This window comes from Lissotriton vulgaris, chromosome 4_1 (assembly GCF_964263255.1).
Source record: "Lissotriton vulgaris chromosome 4_1, aLisVul1.2, whole genome shotgun sequence".
NCBI lineage: Eukaryota > Metazoa > Chordata > Amphibia > Caudata > Salamandridae > Lissotriton > Lissotriton vulgaris.
This window is the reverse complement of record NC_141691.1, coordinates 1042092092-1042112051: the sequence shown is the minus strand read 5'-3', so window position 1 is coordinate 1042112051 and position 19960 is coordinate 1042092092. Positions and strand designations below refer to the sequence as shown.

The 19960-nt window shown below is 45.6% G+C and overlaps 1 protein-coding gene across 1 annotated transcript in view; it reads left to right on the top strand.

The window, feature by feature from the left end:
- ADCY2 (adenylate cyclase 2) overlaps nucleotides 1-19960 on the top strand; it is a 3890318-nt gene that overhangs the window by 1124056 nt on the left and 2746302 nt on the right. The window lies entirely within an intron of this gene.

Genomic DNA, 19960 nt, shown 5'->3' with positions numbered 1-19960 from the left:
ACTTTTTGCTTTGGGCACAATGAGGAGCAAATCTAATTCTGTGGTGCTCCTCACAGGCCACAGACAGCAAGTGATGTTTGCTTCTTTTTTTCTGCAGGTCCACAAAGTATTCTGTGGGAGTCCTTGTTGTGCCACATTTATGCCTGGCATCAGCTGTGGGAATCTTACCTTATTGTTACCAGTTACTGTTTGCCGTAGTGCAGACAATCCAACAGTGCTGTTTACTTCCCAAATCCAACATTGGGAAAACCTTTTACCCTTGTGCAGATCCTGTGTGACCAGTGGCGAGGATGATGATCAGTGGTTACTAAAAACCGGTTCAGAAGGTAGCTTCCCCCCAGTGGTTTTGGTGCCCGCTTGGCTAAAAAGCTGAAAGTTTGGGCCTTTCCAGGTATCACCTTACATTCACTTGTGACTGGGAAGGCCCTATTAAAGTAAATTAATTATCATTGTCTTCCTCACTCCCAAGCCATTGTCTCTGCTCTTGGAGAAGGTTTTACACCTCTCTCACACCAAATTCAGGCCCAGCGCAGTTGCTGGAGAGCTTATTGAAAATAGCCTCCAGCAGCTGCAAGCAGGGTAAAGCTAACTTTCTAAAAGTTGCATTTTTCATTTATGTAATACAAATCCCTCTTTACCATTAGATTGGATTTTTACCAAATTTATAAAAATAAGTCTTTGAATGGAGTCTGTAGCTGGTATATTTCAGATGATATAGATTAAAATGTGTCATCTACATTTTGACATTTCTGTGTGCCAGTTACGGCCTAACCAATTATAATGTAATTTCTGGCTAAGTCACTGGGGAACATGCCTTTTTTTAATGCCACACATGTCCATTCTTACATATTATGCATGCTACCTGTGAGCAGCAAGGTACCTCTGGAGTTAATTTATTTAATATTTAAATACAACTTTTCTTATGTGTCAAAAGGGTGATTTTTACAGTCTGGGCAGCAGTAGTCAAGCTGCTGCCATCAGGCTACACAAGGTAAGCCTGAAACTATATATTTACCACCACTGTAGTGGATGACACAATAGGTGCTGCAGTTTGCATGTGGCATTTAAATTCCCAGGCCATGGGTGTATTTCTGCATTGTATACTATTTCCTTATAGGGAAATTTATTGCACCAATCAATGTTAATATTAATTAATCGTATATAAGGGGGAGCATATACCCTATTCTCTTGGTTGGGAGAGGTAAAGTGTCATGAGTTCTAAAACCAGCAAAGCAAATATGGCAAAATAGTTGGGAGGACATCATGCAAAAAATAATAATTTCCTACAGACATTGATCAAAAAAGCAGTGAGGTACTTTTTTTTCAACATGAACAAACACACAGAGGATGCACAGTCTCATTTTAACTGTGTATGAATGCGTGGAACAAGTAGAATAGAATAAGTCGATTTTAACGCTCCTGTAGGAATTAAGTGGGTCAACTTGTTACTAACGAAACAAAAATAACTCTATGTATCATGCAAAACACCTGTCATTCAGTGCTCTGAAAATCAAAGCACTGAAAATCCGATATTTGGTGATACACAATTTAAAGTTGTTAAACATTGTGGAAAGCCAAAGAAGAAGGCATTGTCACAACTAAAGGGAACACTTAAGATGCCAATCTCTATCTTTTCTGAATTGAAAATCACACTTGTAAGATGTTACAAGGCAGCTTCAATGATAACCTACAGGAGAGATAGTCCTTGCAATAGTGAAAAACGAAATTGGCAGTATTTCACTATCAGGACATATGAAACATACCAGTACATGTTCTACCTTTCACATGCACTGCACCCAGCCCATGGGGCTATCCTGGGACTCTTTTAGGGGTCCCTTACATGTAGAAAAGAGAAGGTTTGAACCTGGTAAGTGGGTGCACTGGCTAGGTTGATAGGGTAGTTTAAAACAGCACTTACAGACACTGCAATAACAGGTCAGAGGCCTGCTTACAGGGCTACGTAAGTGGGTGGCACAATCCATGCTGCAGGCCTACTAGTAGCATTGTTTTGACAGGCCCTGAGGATACACAGTGCACGTTACTAGGGACTTACCAGCAAATCAAATATGCCAATCATGGCTAACCGATCCTAATCACAATTTGCACAGGGAGCACTTGCATGTTAGCATTGATCAGTAGTGGTAAAGTGCCCAGAGTACACAAACCAGCAAAACAAAGTCATGCAAACAGTTAAAAATGCAGGAGGTAGAGGCAAAAAGACTGGGGAAACCACGCCAGGATGCCAGGTGTAACACCAACCATCCAGGATTCTGGGAAGGTGGGCATTCCTTTACTCTCTATAACCAGTGGGACTATGGAATGCTATGCAGTAGAATAGTCCTAAAACCTAGGAACACGTGCAGTTTTCATGTCAGACATAGTCTTTACTAGGCTTGGTCTACAATTGGTTTACTTACCCCATTATGAGAAAACAGCATTGTGCGTGTGCCCACATGTACTAAAGCAGTTTTCCATATGAACTTAGAGAATAGCACCAAACCTTATGCCAACTCATTTGTAAACGTAAATGCATTTTTAATGCGTGTTTCACTCTCATTGATCTAAAATGAGCATAGACCATTACATGAGATCACATTTTATTTAGACTTATTGTGTGCCTGGGTTTCAAACATTTAACTGTCTTTCTATAATACTTTCTTTTGGTTGTATTATACCCAAGTTAAAATCCAATCATTGTTAATCAATGCCACCCAAATTGTCTAAGTAAAATGGAACATCATGAAAGCATTTTTGGGGATTTGCTCAACACTGCAGAACTTCTGTATTCAGGCTCAGACCCAATTGATGGATCACAGAGTAGGGCATGTGGCTATCAATGTCAAGGCAGCTCTCACCAGATTTCTGCTAGCATTTATTTTTAAGAGATCCTTTGCAGATCATCAGCTGCATTTCCTAACTTTGGATGCTCAAAGTTCACTAAAAAAGTTAAAAAGACAAAGGACTACAATATTTAATGAATTGAGAGAGGCAATTACAGTGATAGTGGTTGGGAAAGATGCAATTATGTAAGAATTGGGATATCAACCAAAATGGATAAATTATGGGGTCTTTGGGCAAACAAGACAGTGAAATGCTCAAGGCTGACCTGCTCTGAATTTTTCTTTATTATTAAATATTGGTATTTTGCAAATAGCTGAGTAGAATCCACTTCCTCTTCAACATTTTAACTGTATTCGAGGGTTACTGATCAACTATCAGTTGGTTGCTCGGACCGGAGCCTAATATGTTTGTGATTGGTTATTCCTGGATGACCGCATCGCTAGAAGTTAGGTGATTCCATATAATACATTTTATCCAACAATCCTTATCTATTTGTACTTAACCTCTTGGCTGCTAATGACAAGGGTAACTCGTCATGCACTTTTCATTGATTTCAATGGAAATTAAATGAGCAGTAAAATATTGCCTTAGCAGTAAAGGTGTTAAAGTGAATAGATGTTTATAATATATGTATTTAAGCAGACGTTTGAAAAAAACAGAATCATTACATGCCAAATTATGGGGTGCTGCTCGCAGTGGTTTGTTTGCTGTGGACCTTGACTCTTTGGCATTTTCGTGTTGGTGGGACTGCGAGGACCAGCAGCCCGTGTTTCCCCGCAGCTGTGTGCCTCTTCCCGCCCTCCCACGCTGAGACTTCATAACCTACTCACGGCCCCCGCTCCGCTGGCGCCGCTCGCAGTGGTTTGTTTGCTGTGGACCTTGACTATGGGGCATTTTCGTGTCGGCGGGACTGCGAGGACCAGCAGCCTGTGTTTCCCCACAACTGTGTGCCTCTTCCCGCCCCTCCCACTTGCTCCTATTTCCTTGTGCGCACAACCCGCTTTGCGGAACGCGCGCGGGCGTGCGCCGGGCCAAGGGCGGGCCCGTTTAAGCCCGCTGTAGCCCGGAGGAGACTGGACCGGGCCACCCCTCTTTTATCAGGCCTGTCGTGTATTTTCTTCGTGCCAACCGCCCTGTAAGTACTTTACAGAATCTATTACTTGTGCTACTAAAATGTCGGGCGAGAAAGTATGAGCAAGGCAGCGACATCGAGTGAACAAATAGTAGGGACACTGGAAAATTTCATTATCAGAGCTAACTCAGTTATCGATCACAAGATAATACAGATGGAGCGTCGCCTTTCCCAAGATCTCGCCCTAGCGAAGAGATCTTCACTGGGGTATTTAGCAAATGCTCGCACACCAGAGCTCGCATGGCGACCTACTATTATTGAAGTGCCTGTGACTGTACATAGACCAGTAACTACTCAGGATCAGGGCCATACCTCCTTAGTTGACGAGACTCAGCTATCAGCAGTAATAGAGACTACCGTAGCGTCAACAAGAGGTAGCACCCCTGAAAGGCCAAACACGCGTCAGCTACGGGGGAGACATGAGGGGGCGATACTCAAAAGGAAGCGTAGGGCTACTGCTGCCGTCGGTGGCAGAAAGCCCAAACTTGCAAAGCGTACCATCAACAGTGACAATACCACCCAGTGCCAGGTCCCAGCGGTCTTAGAAGTCGTGGATGAAAACGGCCCACCATCTTTAGCTGCAAATACCTCAGGAGCGGCTATCTTTACTAACGCATTAACTACCATGGAGGCCCCCTTTCTTGCAAAACTGGGTACTCTACCAAGGTCCTCACTCCAACCATTTGAAGCTAGACTCGCGCAGATTGAGCTACAATTGTCCAATATTGAACAATTAACATCATTGACTGTGGATTGTAGAAAGTCTAATAATGTGACTCTGGCTAATGCTCAACCTAATATAGGCCAGGGGGGTGTTGCAACACAAAATTCTACACTATCAACCAAGTTGCCTCCCTCTAATGCGGACACCACAAAGCAAGTAACATTAATGGACTCCCTTGTTGATGCACCAACCGGAGTCAACCTTGCAAACCCTAATGAGGACCCACCGAACGTATTTGCTAGGGGCTGTTCTGGGGAAATTAGAATAGATTTGCCCCCAGAATGAAGCCCCTATCTCGTGGCCCTAGCAGGGGTCCCCGAAATAAGTGATCCTAGCAGGGAATCCTTTATGTCACTAAAAACAAAGTTATTGACTGGCTTAACAAAAATAGACTGCTACCCGACCACATTACCAGTCAAATCTTGATGGTTCGTAGGGTGTCATGGGTGGGGCACAGGCCAAAGTCTATAAAGGGTGATTGTGTGCTGGTTAATTTCAGGGATACACGGACAGTGGCACACATTTGTGACAGGACGCAACATATTCCTGGGTCAACTATACAATCCCTCCCATTGTCCTTTTTTTACCCTGCGTCCCACATATTAGACACGGAACACGATTGGACCGTAGTGGAGCCCTGAGGAGTGGGTAGGGCCGACAGGGGGAGGCTTGTACAACCCTACGCCCCTGGCCAGATCTGCACCCAAAACAGATATAGTTGCCTGGATATGGTAGACTGACGGCACCACGTCCGGGTGGGCTTAAAGAGGACCTCCCAAAGAACGAGTAATGCACCTTACGACAGAACTATTGAGGTAGCTAGTAGCCAGTCAATCCAGGACTCTCCAGATTCTCTTCCGCCCACTCCAGGCACTGCAACAGGTAGCGGAGATCAGTCACCGGGCAGGACTGTCTCTGGCTGTGTATTGGACCCCTTGTTGACAAGCTTGAGTGAAGGAGGCCCTATGGGAAGTAGCGACAACAGTGCCAAAGATGGTAAACCAGGCTCTGTAACTATACTATCATGGAATGTTGCAGGCCAACCCAACAAAATAGCTTGCCCAGAGTGGGGATCCTCTGTGGACAAAAATGATATTTGCCTCTTTTAAGAGACCTGGGCTCTTGAGTTACAACTCCGAGTAGGCTATGCCGCTTTTCATGTACCGGCCCGTTGGGGGGGAAGGGGCGTTCGTCAGGAGGCCTCACCGCCTGGGTTGGCTCGCACTTGGGCTGTACTGCGGAGACTCTGACCACTCACTCAGATGATGTCCAGTGCGTAGTTCTGGAGTGGCCCAATGCTTTAAAACTTGCCCTTGTTAATGTCTACTCGCGACCTGTAAGTGCAGCTAGCGATTCAAGTACTATTGAGGAGCTGTCAAATTTCTTGCACACCCTTTCTAGTGATACTCACCTTCTGGTGGGGGGTGACCTTAATTGCCACTACGAGCCTCTACCGGAGATGAATGTAGGCCACCTTATGGCGAAGGATGATCACTGGGCTATACGAGCAACCCAGTCCCCACCACTGAGGGCATGGTCTCCTCTAGCAATCCAAATTACGGCGCAAACTTTAAACCACTCTATAAGGGCATGTAATGGTCGCACGCCCTCTGATACTCCAGCTAGGGGCCCTTTTAATAAAACTGGACATGAATCACGTCTCGTCTATATCATGGTCGAGACTCGGCTGTGGCCCAAGGTCATAGATTTTAAGGTAAACTCAAGATCCGAGAGCGACCATAACGCTCTAACTCTGGATATGGTCTTCCCTGGCCCTGGTGAGCCTGGTATGGCAAATTCGGAGGATCTAGGGAATAGGATTACCCTTTCGAATGATAGACGCAGGGTAAGGTGGGAAAAAATTGTGGCAAACCCAGTAGAACTCTGCGATGTTTACAAACGAATCGTTCCTCTATTTTTAGATGTTGCTCCCTTAAATACCCAGCCTCCGCTTCCTGATCATAATGACAAAATCCTGGCTCTTCATATGGATCTAGTATCCAATCTAGGGGAGGTAGTCAATCCCCAGGTGGCTAACAGGAGGGTAAGGGCTCCTGTGTCCTCGTGGTATAATGGAGCCTGTAGAAAGGCCAAGACCCAGCTAGTACAGGCCAAAAAGCTTGAAAACAATAAACCCCTTGTTCGAGAAAGGAGACAACAGTACAAAAGGGTAATGAAATATGCACAGCAAGAGTGGGACCATGAGAAGTGGACGAGCCTATCCGCCGCCCTCAATATGAGGGATGTACGGAGATTTTGGTCAATAGTAAATACAGGTTGCGGGGAACCGAAATCGGCCATCGAACCAAATATAGATGCCAGGGTCTGGGAAGACCATTTCCAGGTGCTATATTCTAAAGAGCAATGTTCGAAAAGCATTGTGGTACCCCCAGCTCCCCTACCCCAGTCTGATGAGCTAGAGTTTACCACAGAGGAAGTTTGCAATGCAATTGTTAAACTGGATGTAGGAAAAGCCCCGGGGCTAGACAAACTTCCGGGAGACCTCTTCAGACATGAGCCGAAGATTTGGGGCCCATATCTACAAATACTCTTTAATGCAGTCCTGAGGGGCATGGCGGTTCCCTGTACTTGGCTGGGAGCAGAAATTGTCCCTATATTTAAGAAGAGCTCCCCTCTACTCCCAGCCAACTATAGGCCCATCAGCCTGATTGATGTCCCACAAAATTTTTTTGCATTGCTTATTTTAGATCGCCTTCAGTACTGGATCGAGGAGCACGCAATTCTTAGCCCGTACCAAGCGGGGTTCAGCAGGAACACCTCCACCATGGACCAAATCTTCCGCCTTGCACTACTATTCTGGAAAACGGTGAAGATAGAGGGTGGCAGCCTCTACATGGTGTTTGTGGACCTCCGCTCCGCTTTGGTCCTAGTCCCCCGTGGGAAATTGTGGTTCGTACTCCTCGAGCTGGGTATTCCGCCCCAACTTTTAACCATCCTGATGAGGCTACATGAGGAGAACTTTGCGCAGGTCTGATGTGGGAAGAATGGGGCGTTGTCATCTAGATTCCCCATTGACAGGGGGTTAAGGCAGGGGTGTGTATTGGCACCTACCTGTTTTGCCTCTATGTCAACGGGGTAATCGCCCATCTGGATGGAGTATTCCACAATGACGCCCCAAAGTTGGCAGGCAGCAGGGTGCCGGCGATCATGTTCGCTGACGACACCCTGCTGCTGTCTAAGTCTCCAATGGGGATTCAAAGCATATTGGATGGCTTTGAGGAATTTTGCAGAGGACGGGGTTTGGAGATAAATGCTGGTGAAAGAAATTTATGATCTTCAACCCCCCTGCAACTACCCGCCCAAATCCAAGCCTAGGTGCAGTTCGACGAGAAAGGGGGTCGACTTTTGAATATCTGGTGGTAACCATTAAAGAGAACCTGTCATGGGGCCCCAGCAAATAAACTCCCAAATGAAATTGGCACAGCTTGCGGGGGGTATTCTCAAGCTGTCCAATCAATCTACACTTAAACCTGTCAGTCCACCTATGGAGATAAACAAATCTCAGGCGAGGGGTGCCATCCTGTACGGCGGCGAGTTGTGGGGTTACCACTGCAGGCCTGAGCTTGCTAAAACCGAGAATACATTTTTAAGACAGCTTCTGGCCCTCCCACCTAGCACTCCGCTCCTCCCCTTGAGGCTTAACTTGGGACTGAGACCCATTGAAGACGAACTGGCGCTCAAACCCCTCAGGTTTTGGAGTAGGCTCTGGATAACGCCCGAGCTGCACAATTATAGGCAGGAACTCAAGGAAATATTAATCCACCACAGCACAGGTAGAATCCCCTGGTTCATGTACCTAAAGAATGAATTGGTAAGGTTGGGATTGTCTGCTTTATGGTATGATCCCGAGAGGAGTTGCAAAAAGGTCTCGTGCAATCCCTTACCAGGATTTTTGTTGAACTAACTGCTGCTTTGTCCGATCCACATTCTGGCACCTTAATCAATTCTTTTTTAATGATCAAAGCATCTTACTTTATGGAGCATTTCATGGATGATATCTACCCTATTGTAGCTAGAAAGTTTTATATACAATGGAGATACGGTACTCTGCCCATAAGAGCATTTACTAGTAAATGGTCCGCTTCTGGAGCGAGAAACTGTCCTGGGTGTAGCTGTGACACAGAAAATGAACTTCACTTTCTCTTCTTTTGCCCAGCATATAGTAAGTCCAGGAAGTACTGGCTTGTACCTTTATACAAGAACCTTGACTTTGTACAGTGTATGTATGCTTTTAGAGTCCTAAAAACTGATACGGCCAGACATATCGTATTTGCTGTTTCTCAATTCCTGGTAGCCATGTGGCACAAGAGTAGGCTTATAATTGCTAATGAATGATATTAAATTATCTGTAGACAAGGGCTGTTTTACTGTTCATGCACTTTTAGAGTATGTAGGTTTTTAATCATTTAAATGTGCATTTATCAATGAATTGAATTATCATCCATGAATATTTTTTTTTTGTATTGTACTCTTTTATGGCAAAACAGCCGAAATAAAGATTTTATGAATGAATGAATGAATGAATAGATGTTTATAATATATGTATTTAAGCAGACGTTTGAAAAAACCCAGAATCATTACATGCCAAATTATGAAAAAACTGGAGAACCCAAGGTAAGTTCCCATCACTTAATGAGCTGCAAGGATTTCTACTCAGGAGGTGCATAAGCAATACATTGCATGACACATTGCGCATTCTTCCCCAGTGTGGCAGTCTGCATAACAATGCATTTATTCCTAAAAACGAGTGATAATTGCGATGTCGGAGGTCAGGCAGGAGTTGAAAACCGGAATGAGTTTTTTTTTTTTTTTTTAATGGCCGTTTCATGAAAAAGAAAGACCTGTGTAGTTTTTGTTTGTAGTTTAATGTAAGTGAAAACTGCCTGACCTTTATCATTTTCACACGCAGGTCTATCATCTTTGCTGTTTGTGCCCCACAACCTAAGGACAATAGCAGGAACACAATTAGCGGTGTTGCTGGTACAACATCAGTAAATCGGTTTATTCCTTTTGGTGTTTATTCCTTTTAGTGTTTGTACTGCTAGGGATCATTAGCAGTGGGGTGCATGTGTAGAAAAATGACAGCGTTGGGGGAGCAAAAGATATACATCATTAACTGACGCCTTATATGTTGGAAGAACATTGGCATTTTCTGTTGGAAATAATCTGTCTGTTAGTTTCCTATGATGGTAGTCTATTAAATGCCTGCTTTCCTTGATCATCTGCTGTCGCACAGCACCATGCTACCCTTTGTGCTGTGAGTCAACCTCCACAGAAACACAGGTCGCAGTACAGCAAATGTGCACCCAACGTGGCGCCGTTTTACGTTTCTTCATGCCAAGAAAGAGTTTACGGGCAAGTTCACTTCAAATAAGACATTTCTTGTGCGAAAAATCAGCTCTCCTAAAAATATTCCACTGTCTCAGGTGTTTCACCAGCGGGTCACATTGTTGTACTGGACCTACCTGAAAGGCAATTACTCCGAGGAAAGAAGCGGGTCTAATAAGGAGCAAATATCTGCAGCCCATGTAGTTCTGGGAATACCTTATTCAAGGATTTTGTAAATTAATAAAACCATGCAGTGAATAAACTGCGGCTGTCTATTTTTTAAATACTACAATGCACTTTTTAAAACGTTTCAACTTAAAAACGTGGTAATGTGTGTAGTGGATAAGAGTTCTGACCTGTACGGCGAAACCATTTGATTTTCCTGAACCCTGATTTTGGACTCGTGTGAGGAGTGTAATCTGCTTCATCTGCTGCTAAGTAGCGCCCATATGTGAAGTAAAATGAATGAATATTGGCCAAGGTCAAACTTGCTTCTGTAGACATGAAGGTTTTTTCTAAAAACAAATGGGGCCTTATTTATGTTAAAAGTGACGCACCGGCGGCGCAAGGCCTTCATAAATAAGGCCCATTGTTTTTAAATAAGACGCACTGTTGTCGAGAATCTGCCATATGAGTGCCACATATTCTGTTAAACTGAATGTCACGCCTAATGTAATATAGATAGAATTGCCTATTTCTCTGTGTAAAAACACATAGGTAATGGGTGGCATGCTTGCAAAAGTATATACCGCTTGCCATTTCGACACCGCATTCCAGTCCAAAGTAATGAACATTTCTATCCCCCAAATTACATGATTTATGCAACTTCTTTGAAAGTGATACATCTGATGTTTACGTCATGGTCCATTTCCTTTATCAGAGTGCAATTCACTGAAAAATGTTCCTATGTGTTCCCTCCCTGTGCTCCGGATAAGACAGAGGAATCCACTCACAGTACCAGATGATACCCGAGAATTAAGAGGTCAGGAGTTCCCATTTTTTTTAAATCCATTTATGTGGTTTTATATAATGCAAACATTGCCACAGGCAATCCTCTAAACTATATTACTTCACAATAGAACAGAACATACATTTCAACATGTACTCAGCAAGACAGGAGCTTCTCAACCAGCATCATTCCATTAGGAACTCACAGCCATTATCTTTGAAAGAGGACACGTTTCAGCTCAAATATGATTTTGTCCAGAGAGGAAGTGGTTCCTAGATTTGGACAGGAAATAATTCCAGATTGTTGGTTGTACTCTCAGTGAGTATGTATGAAGTTTTAAAAGTAGTTTTCCGGTGCTTTGCAAGGATTTGAACCCAATAGACCTTTAAAGTTTGGCTACAAGGCAACATGACCTGCTTGCGAGTGGCGCCTCCTGGCTGATGCCTGCTGTCTTGTAGATGGCGCTAACTTCGATAAGTTATCATTAAAGAGTTAGTAGTACTAGTGTGATGGGTTAAGATCTCTAAGTTCCGATGAGAAACTGCCATGATGCATAGCCTTCTTGGGAATAAGCAATATTTTGGGAAGCCTAGTCGCGAGAGAGTTGCAAAGTTGATCCTTGACAGAAAGAGCGATCCACAGGAGTCTTAAACTCAGGGCAGGGATAGACAGGCAATTGCCCCACAGAAGATGCAGTTGGAAGTGTGCACACTTTGCTACAGTGTTGATTTGTAGATTGAGTCTGCAATCAAGAATATCCTACAGTGATTTAACTTTGTCAATGATAAGCAGCTTGCATTAAAGAGTCCCACAAGCATCAACCAAGGATTGGATGGATAGGGTCAATTGTTTGGGTAAGATGAGCATGCCTGTATTTTTATTGTATAGTTAACTAGAACTTACGATTAAAACACCTGTTATAATGAAAAAATTTGGAAGCTTAAAGTAATTTAGCAAACAATAATCCACGTTTGAAACCATTGCAATTAGAGTAGTATTATTGCAGAATTAATGCTCAGTCAGAGGAATAGTGCAGAGTGTATTTAGCAGTAAAACTAGGAGCACGGCTAGAGCACTTAGAGAACATGGATGGAACATGTGTTAAATGGGTGCTGAGCCACAGGCTGGGTAGCTTGTCATAGAATTGAATTCAGAGAGGGCAAAAGTGCTTGGTGTGTATTTTAAAAGCAGGGGATAAAAGTACACCGGCGTAAGTGCCGTTAGACAATAGCTGCCACTGGTTAGTAGAGTGAAAGATAAGCAGTCGAAATAGCTGGCTGAGATGGTATTTGGGAGGAGGAAAGAGCTGCACCACCAAATGTAAAACCCTAGAGTCGTTTTTGCAGAAGTGGACCTTATTAAGCACCCGTGCTCTGTGGTGCCAGCTGGGACAGTTTTTATTCGGCAATGGTCATACATTTCAGGGATTTCCAGCAGAAGATTAAATCTACTCCTTGTAGGCAGTCTGTCATTGCTTGCCTGCATGTGCGAGCTCTGACCCTTATGGAGTGCTGTTTCAATAGTCTTCTCCACTTTGGTAATAAGGCTGGGCAGGTGCAGACGCTGTAACAAGTGTCTTCCTTTGGGTAGTGGAAGAGCCGGCAAGCGGTCTCAATAGCTTTTCTTCTCCAGACTGAGTGTTGCCTTTAGACCAAACAGTTTCCAAGTTACGGTTGAGGGTTTAAGAGACTGTAAGGGCCTATAGTCATCCAGACATGTGACCTTTTTGACAGCAGCGCTTTATCGTTAATAGAGGAGAGCATTTTCTCTGTTGAATGTATGGCTCCGTTGGAAGATGGCTGTGTGAGAGTTGAGGCCCAAAGAGCCTCTACCTGAAATGTCATGAGAGTGCTATTTAAATAGCCTTGTGCCTGGGTGTTTCCTGGGTCAGAGGTGGCCAAGGTATTGGGGCAAGCTGATGAGGATACCAAGTGGCTCCAAGCACCAATAAGGACTGACATGGCCTGGGGTTGCTTTTTTAGATGAGTGGATGTTTCTTGCTTGCCCCAGAGTCCTGACTTGTTTGTAAAGAGCACACCATGGTCGGACCCTATGGAGTTGAAATTTGTAGGCAAGCTTCAGCCTCATGGCATGAGATGTTGATACCCCACTGAGCAAAAACTCTTTTTCCGCTCACACCTGCTCAGCCAACAAGGGCCTGGACCAGGTAACAGCTGTAGACACCTCCATGCTAAAGCTTGATGATCTTATAAAGATGACTGTGTGTATTTCCGATGACTTGATGTGCCGCAATGAAGGAATTTCTTGAGCCATCCGCAGCATTGAACCTCTGTTGATGTCAAATTTCCCTGCAATTTGTATTTTAGGGTAAAGGTCAACTTGCAGGGGCTTCCAGAGGCACCTCCAGTCTCTGTGACTAGTTGCAGTCTTTATGACCAGTTGTTTGCCGGAAGAATTGTTGGTGACTGTCAATGATTGGAGCTTCAAGGAGGTAAAGGAAATAGGCCTAATGTCAGTTTTTGGAGTGGGGACAAGCCTTGCAGGACTGAATTGGGTGGCAGGTTGAACAATAGGTTAAACTGCAGATTATACAGGAGAGATCCCCTCTGTTCAAAACAGGGATGGTTGCAGTTCTCAGAGAAATCTGTAGAGAGTGGAAGACCTGCTTGTCCAGCATGAGCTCTGTGCATATTTTTTTCAGGTGCCACAGGAATGGCTACCTCACCAGGACTTAATTTATGGGCTTAACTAGACAGGAGAGCCAGCTCAGGAAATGGCTTGTTGTGAGTGGCAGAAAAGTTTGTTTGCACTAGAGATGATACTTTTGGCGGGTCAAGGTTGATGGAATTTATAGTTCATTGACAATGGCTGAGCTCCTTAAGGTAGACCTGGACATGGAATAAATTTGGTCAAGCTGTATAGGAGGTGCGCTGTTTGTGTGCTGTTTGTTATGAGTCTTCTGAACCTTTTACACAGTCTTTTCGTCTGTGGTGTGGTTCCTGCTGGAAGAACAGAGGTTAGTTCAAGGCTATGAGCAGCCAGTTTAATGAAAGGTTGAGGCATTATGGTGTACTGTTGAAGGGTTTTATTTGAAGCCCCTGCTTGTTGTAACGTGGTAGGAGTACTAACGTCAGCACTGGGTTTAGTTGAAGCTTAATTTCTGTCAGCACCGAGGTTAAAATGGCTGGAAGGCCAACCAGCTTGTGTAGCACAAGTCAGTAAGTTCAAGAAGGAGCCAGTTGGGTCATCAGATTGTGCATGTTGTACCAACTAATTTAATGTTCCGATTTTTGAGTCAGTAGCTGTGACATAGATTTCCATGGTGTTGAGAAGATCAACCTGCAGGTCTACCTTATTTTAGTGCTATGTTAAAGGGTTGACAACTAGTTGGAATGACTGGAGCAGACCGTCCTAGGTGTCAGTTGACCCATCTTTTTGTCATAGTGTCAGGTTATTATCTAGACAGGGTCTTGGCTCATTAAAATCAAGACTGGATGTGTTACTCCTGAGGCGGAAAGCCGGGAGTCTAGATTTGAGCTGTTTTTAACATTTTGTGTGTTCACTGTACTTTTAAAATTGAAATCTTGCACTCGCTCTTCCTGACTCACCCTGACTTCGCAGTGCAGCTGATAACTAGCTGACACTGCCTGTCCCCCACAAACGCTGCTTCTGGGCGCCATTGGCACGCCGAGGGAGAGCGTAGCCACGCCCACACCTGTTGGCCACGCCCCCCGCTATCGCATCGCTTAAAGCGCGCCGGAAACGAGCAACGCTTCACTAATTGTGTTACTCCTGAGGCGGAAAGCCGGGAGTCTAGATTTGAGCTGTTTTTAACATTTTGTGTGTTCACTGTACTTTTAAAATTGAAATCTTGCACTCGCTCTTCCTGACTCACCCTGACTTCGCAGTGCAGCTGATAACTAGCTGACACTGCCTGTCCCCCACAAACGCTGCTTCTGGGCGCCATTGGCACGCCGAGGGAGAGCGTAGCCACGCCCACACCTGTTGGCCACGCCCCCTCCAACGTCATCAGCTGCTACTATAAGCCATGTGCCACCCTCGGAAGCGCAGCGGACGAGCGCAGCGGGCACGCCGTTTGCGCGCCGAAGGCGCGCTAAAGGCAAGCTCGTCTGCGCTCGTCCGCGATGAGGACGCGCCTAGCGCCACAAACCCTGTCTGTCTCAGCCTGCAATCGTCTGGCTACACCCGCGACACGTTGCTCTACCTACGAGGGTACGCACACGAAGGTAAGTTCACCTTTGAAGAGACTGCGTCTCCCTTAACTGATTTCACTCATAAGGGCCTAATTGCAGGAGGCCTCCTGAATGTCAGATCCTTACCGAAGCACGCCACCGAAATTAATCTTCTTATAGATTCCCACCACTTAGATGTACTTTTTCTGACTGAGACCTGGACACACGCCAACTGTGAGACCGACTTAGCTTCTGCCTGCCCCTTAAATTTTAACATCCTTCATCTTCCCAGACCCAAAGGCCGCGGTGGCGGAGTTGGGGTCATCTTCCGAGCCGCGTGGCAGATTAATACCATTGATATCGATCCGGTACCTGGGATCGAGCTCTTTGGTCTGGCCATAAACTGTCACTCTGGAGGCATATTTACGGTGATCATCTGCTACCGACCGCCTGGGGCCTTTCTCCTTTCGCAACAGCAAATGCTCCTCACGACCATCACCAATATGGCAACCTCACATAGCAAACTTATCATTCTAGGAGATTTCAACCTCTGGCCAAATGGCAGCCTGGACACCGGGCTGGGAAACCTTCTATTGTCCTGCGAGAACGTGGGCCTTTGCCAACTGATTAAGGCCCCCACTCACTCTGCAGGCAATCGTCTCGACCTCATCTTTTCGAGTCCGGGCCTAACTCAAGTAGGCGACATTCTGCCTATGAGCTGGACTGATCACTCGCTCATTAAACTTTATATCAATAATGCCACAATAAGAAAGCCCAAGAATCATCCGCCACCACAATTCTCTTACCGAAACTGGAAAGCTTTAGATAAACTTAGCACCTCCACCAAAGTCTTCGAAGTTCAGGATAGATTCTCTCCCACTAATTCAGTGGAAAACAATTATAGATCCTTTAGTTCGAGAATCACCTCCATTGCGGACTCGGTTGCCCCTCTAAAACATTGCAAACCCAAAGGTAGAGCACCTGCTCCCTGGTACAACGAGTCCCTCAAATCCCTCAAATCAGCCTGTAAACAGGCTGAGAGAAAGTGGAGACGAGGTTACTGCAATATCAACAAAGCCCGCTGGAAAAAGTCACTCCAGGACTACAAAACTGCCATTGCAGAAAGTAAGGCGAACTACTACTGCTCTACTATAGCCAATGCGGCCAATAGTTCTAAAAGTATATTTCAGATCCTGGACAATATCATGCATCCTGACTGTGTTAAAAACTCTATTCCCCCATCTCAGACCCTTTGTGACAGTCTCGCTCAGTTTTTTACTGATAAAATTGAGACTATCATCAATAATCTGGCAATGTCTCCGGCACATCCTCACTTGACTCCTCCTGAAGTTGGCTTCACCAATCCTGACTGTCCAAGGTTAGCCTGTCCTCCCCTGAATGAGCTCCTGGACTTCCCTCCTATCTCTCAAGTAGAGTTTGAGAAAGTTGCATTGGCCATCACCTCTGGATCCCCCCTTGACCCTCTGCCTCCGAAAATCTGGAAAGCTTGTGGGCACGAATTATTTCATACTTTACGGATGATTTGCAATCAATCCCTCAAGTGTGGTATCGTCCCCATTTCCTGGAAGCAAGCGCTCATCACCCCGCTATTAAAGAAACCCACGCTGAATCCAGAATGTCTGTCCAACTTTCGTCCTATATCACTTTTGCCATTCCCGGTGAAGGTACTCGAACGTTGGGTCAGCAACTGCCTCTCAAACCATCTCGAGCAGCACCACGTCTTAGACGAATTCCAATTCGGGTTTCGCCCGGCCCATGGCACTGAAACTGCTGTGCTCACTGCCATGGAGGAGCTTCGAATGCGTGCAGACAGGGGCCAAGCCGTGGCCTTGATCTTATTGGATCTGTCTGCCGCATTCGATACGGTCAATCATGGGATTTTGCTTGGGAGGTTAAGAGAGGCAGGGATCGCTGGTACGGCCCTGCTTTGGTTTCATTCATATCTTAGTGACAGACAACAGGCTGTATCCCTTCCCCCATACCAATCAGCCTTTTCCCCTGTCCCTCACGGTGTTCCTCAGGGCTCCTCTATTAGCCCGATTCTTTTTAATGTTTACCTGAAACCACTGGTTCTGCTAATTAAATCGCACAAGGTGACCACAGTAAATTATGCAGACGATACTCAGCTGTTGCTTTCTTGGGAGGGCGAAGAATCCATCCCCTTAGAAGCTTTTCACAACTGTCTAAGAGACACCGCTAGCTGGTTGCACCGAAATTCCCTCCAGTTCAACTCCGCGAAAACCGAGGTGTTGTTCTGTCCGGCGAGCCGCATTCCCGCCCTCTGCCTGCTGAGTTCTGGCCCCCGGAAAACTCTAACAACCCACCACCCGTCACCAGTGTTCGCAATCTGGGCGTCATGCTAAACCACCAGCTGAGCATGGAAACGCAGGTCTCAAGAACAGTTGCTACCTGCTCAGCCCTCATGCGCTCACTGCGCAAGGTTCTGCCTCTCTTACCACCCCCGGCCCGAGCATTGATAGTCAGGTGTACTATTCTCAGTCGCCTTGACTACTGCAATGCTCTCCTGTTTGAATCCCCTGTGACACTACTGGACAGACTCCAACGAGTTCAGTCGGCAGCAGCCAAACTGGCTCTTGGTTGGACCAGAAGATCCTCTGCCACCGCTGCGCTGGCCGAGCTGCACTGGCTACCGCTGAAGCAGCGTATTGCCTTCAAGGCCCTCTGTCTGGTCTTCAAGGCACTACATGGTGCAGGACCTAGACCTCTCCAACGCCTGTTCTCGTGGTACACACCCACCAGAACACTTAGGTCTACAAATGCCTGCCTGGTGAAAGTCCCCAAATATAAGAAGTCCAGGATCGGAGGCAGAACTTTCAGAGTGGCTGCAGCTAAGCTGTGGAACAGTTTGCCGGCCGATGTCCGCCAAATCACTCATTTCCTACCCTTTAGGAAACGAATCAAAACTTGGCTCTTTCCTTCACCCCTTTAGCCTGCTAGTTAAAGTTCAACCTCCCTGTCTATAAACCCAGGAGTAGCCACCAGCGCCAGGATACCTGCAAGGTGACAGTTGCGCTTAATAAATGTTTTAAATAAATAAATAAATAAATGATCAGTGTGTGACTGCTGAGAGCCTCTTGGAGCCTGGAGCTGCCTGACACATGGCTTGGAGTTGAGGAGACACCTCAAAGATCGGGGGAGCTGGTATTTTGAAGGAGGAAATCCTGCTTCTTAACTGGTTGTGTTCAGCTGGCTTTATGGCTGAAGCCTGTGAACCGAGGACATTTTGCTGGGGAAGACTCAACATATCCCTGATTGTCTGAGGAATAACTCAGAGGGACCGCTTGGACCGTCCTTTCTTTGGGAAGTTTAACTTGGTCCAGCATGCTGTTGAGGCCCTCTGAATCAGAGGGGACTTAAACCAATGCTCCCATGACATTTAACGCAGTGGCCGGCTGAGAGTTGGGGGCTATAAAGGCCCCTGGAATGAAACTGACACTCACTTCTAAGTTACCTAATGCCATCGATAGCCTTTCATCCCTCGCTTCCAAGTTCTTTTTTGCTCATTCCTCACAGTGGGGGTAACCCTTTCTTTTTGGAGCTGTGGACTTTTCCACATGGTGGCTCTCATGGACGTCTATCAGTGGCGGTTCAGCTGTAGGGGAAGTGTGCAGTTGTATGGGTGCTTGGAGGCCTTGTATGTCTTTAATGTGGGAAAACAATGTGTCATTTAAAAACCTAAATGTTTCCGCAAATTTGAAAAGTTTGACCTCAGAGCTTGGAGCAGGGCAGCCTACCATAAGGCTAGATGATGAGGCTCTGAGTCTTGCTCAGTTTGGCTTAGGGTTGGCTGGGAGGACTCAAGAATGGCAATGTATTTAGGGGTGTTAGTACCTAGGTTTGCGCCTCAAGCTTTTTGGTGGTGCCATGCTCTTGCCTGAGTGCATGATGCTCTCCTGCTTCCTCTAGCTTCCTTTGCTGGACAAGAATTTTCTCTATGGGATGAAAATCAATGGCAAAGGGTACTAAAGACCCATAAGTAGTGCTGGAATTCAACCGGATGGGGGAACACACAGCAAAGAGCAAGCTGCGTCACGGACATGGCCGGGCCACTTCCACTAACGCGGGCCCCAATTTTGCTGATGCCTCATCCCAGTTTATCAAGTACCAATATTAGACAAAGTATGTTTACGACTGTACCATCATAGATGCAGCATCTGATAGGTATTTACCCCATGTAAATCTTAAACAGCTCATTTTCAGAAGGCATGCTCAGGCTCATGAACATATATTCTCGTGGGCAAATTATGCCAGATAATCCTGCAGCCTGGCCCTGTGCGGACGATGCTGGAACCAGCGTCATATCTCATGTTGCATAGTTTTGCTTCTTGCTTTAGTCTTCTATCTTCTTCTGTTAACCTCTTGATTTATTTTTTACTTTTTATGAGTAGTGAAGTCCCTGAGCCTACATGGGTTGAGGTCATCTCTGTAATTTTTAACACACTTGGTGTGTGAGTGTGTGTGTGTGTGTGTGTGTGTGTGTGTGTACAATCAAATGTGCACCTGGGGAAAGTGCTCTGCCTAACACGCTGTCTCACACACAACAAAACACATACACAAACACTAAAATATTTCTAGAATACTTTTGAGTATCTTCATGTATACCCTGTGTTATGGGTACTCACAAACTTTCTCTCGGGGGCCAAATTTAAAGTGTGATTTGTGTCCGAGGACCGCACCGGTGGGGGCAGGGCCAGTGGGGAAGGGGGCGGGGCTAGAGCAAAGAAAACCTGTGACCATGAAGTTGATCACAGGTCCCTGCAGTGGACGCC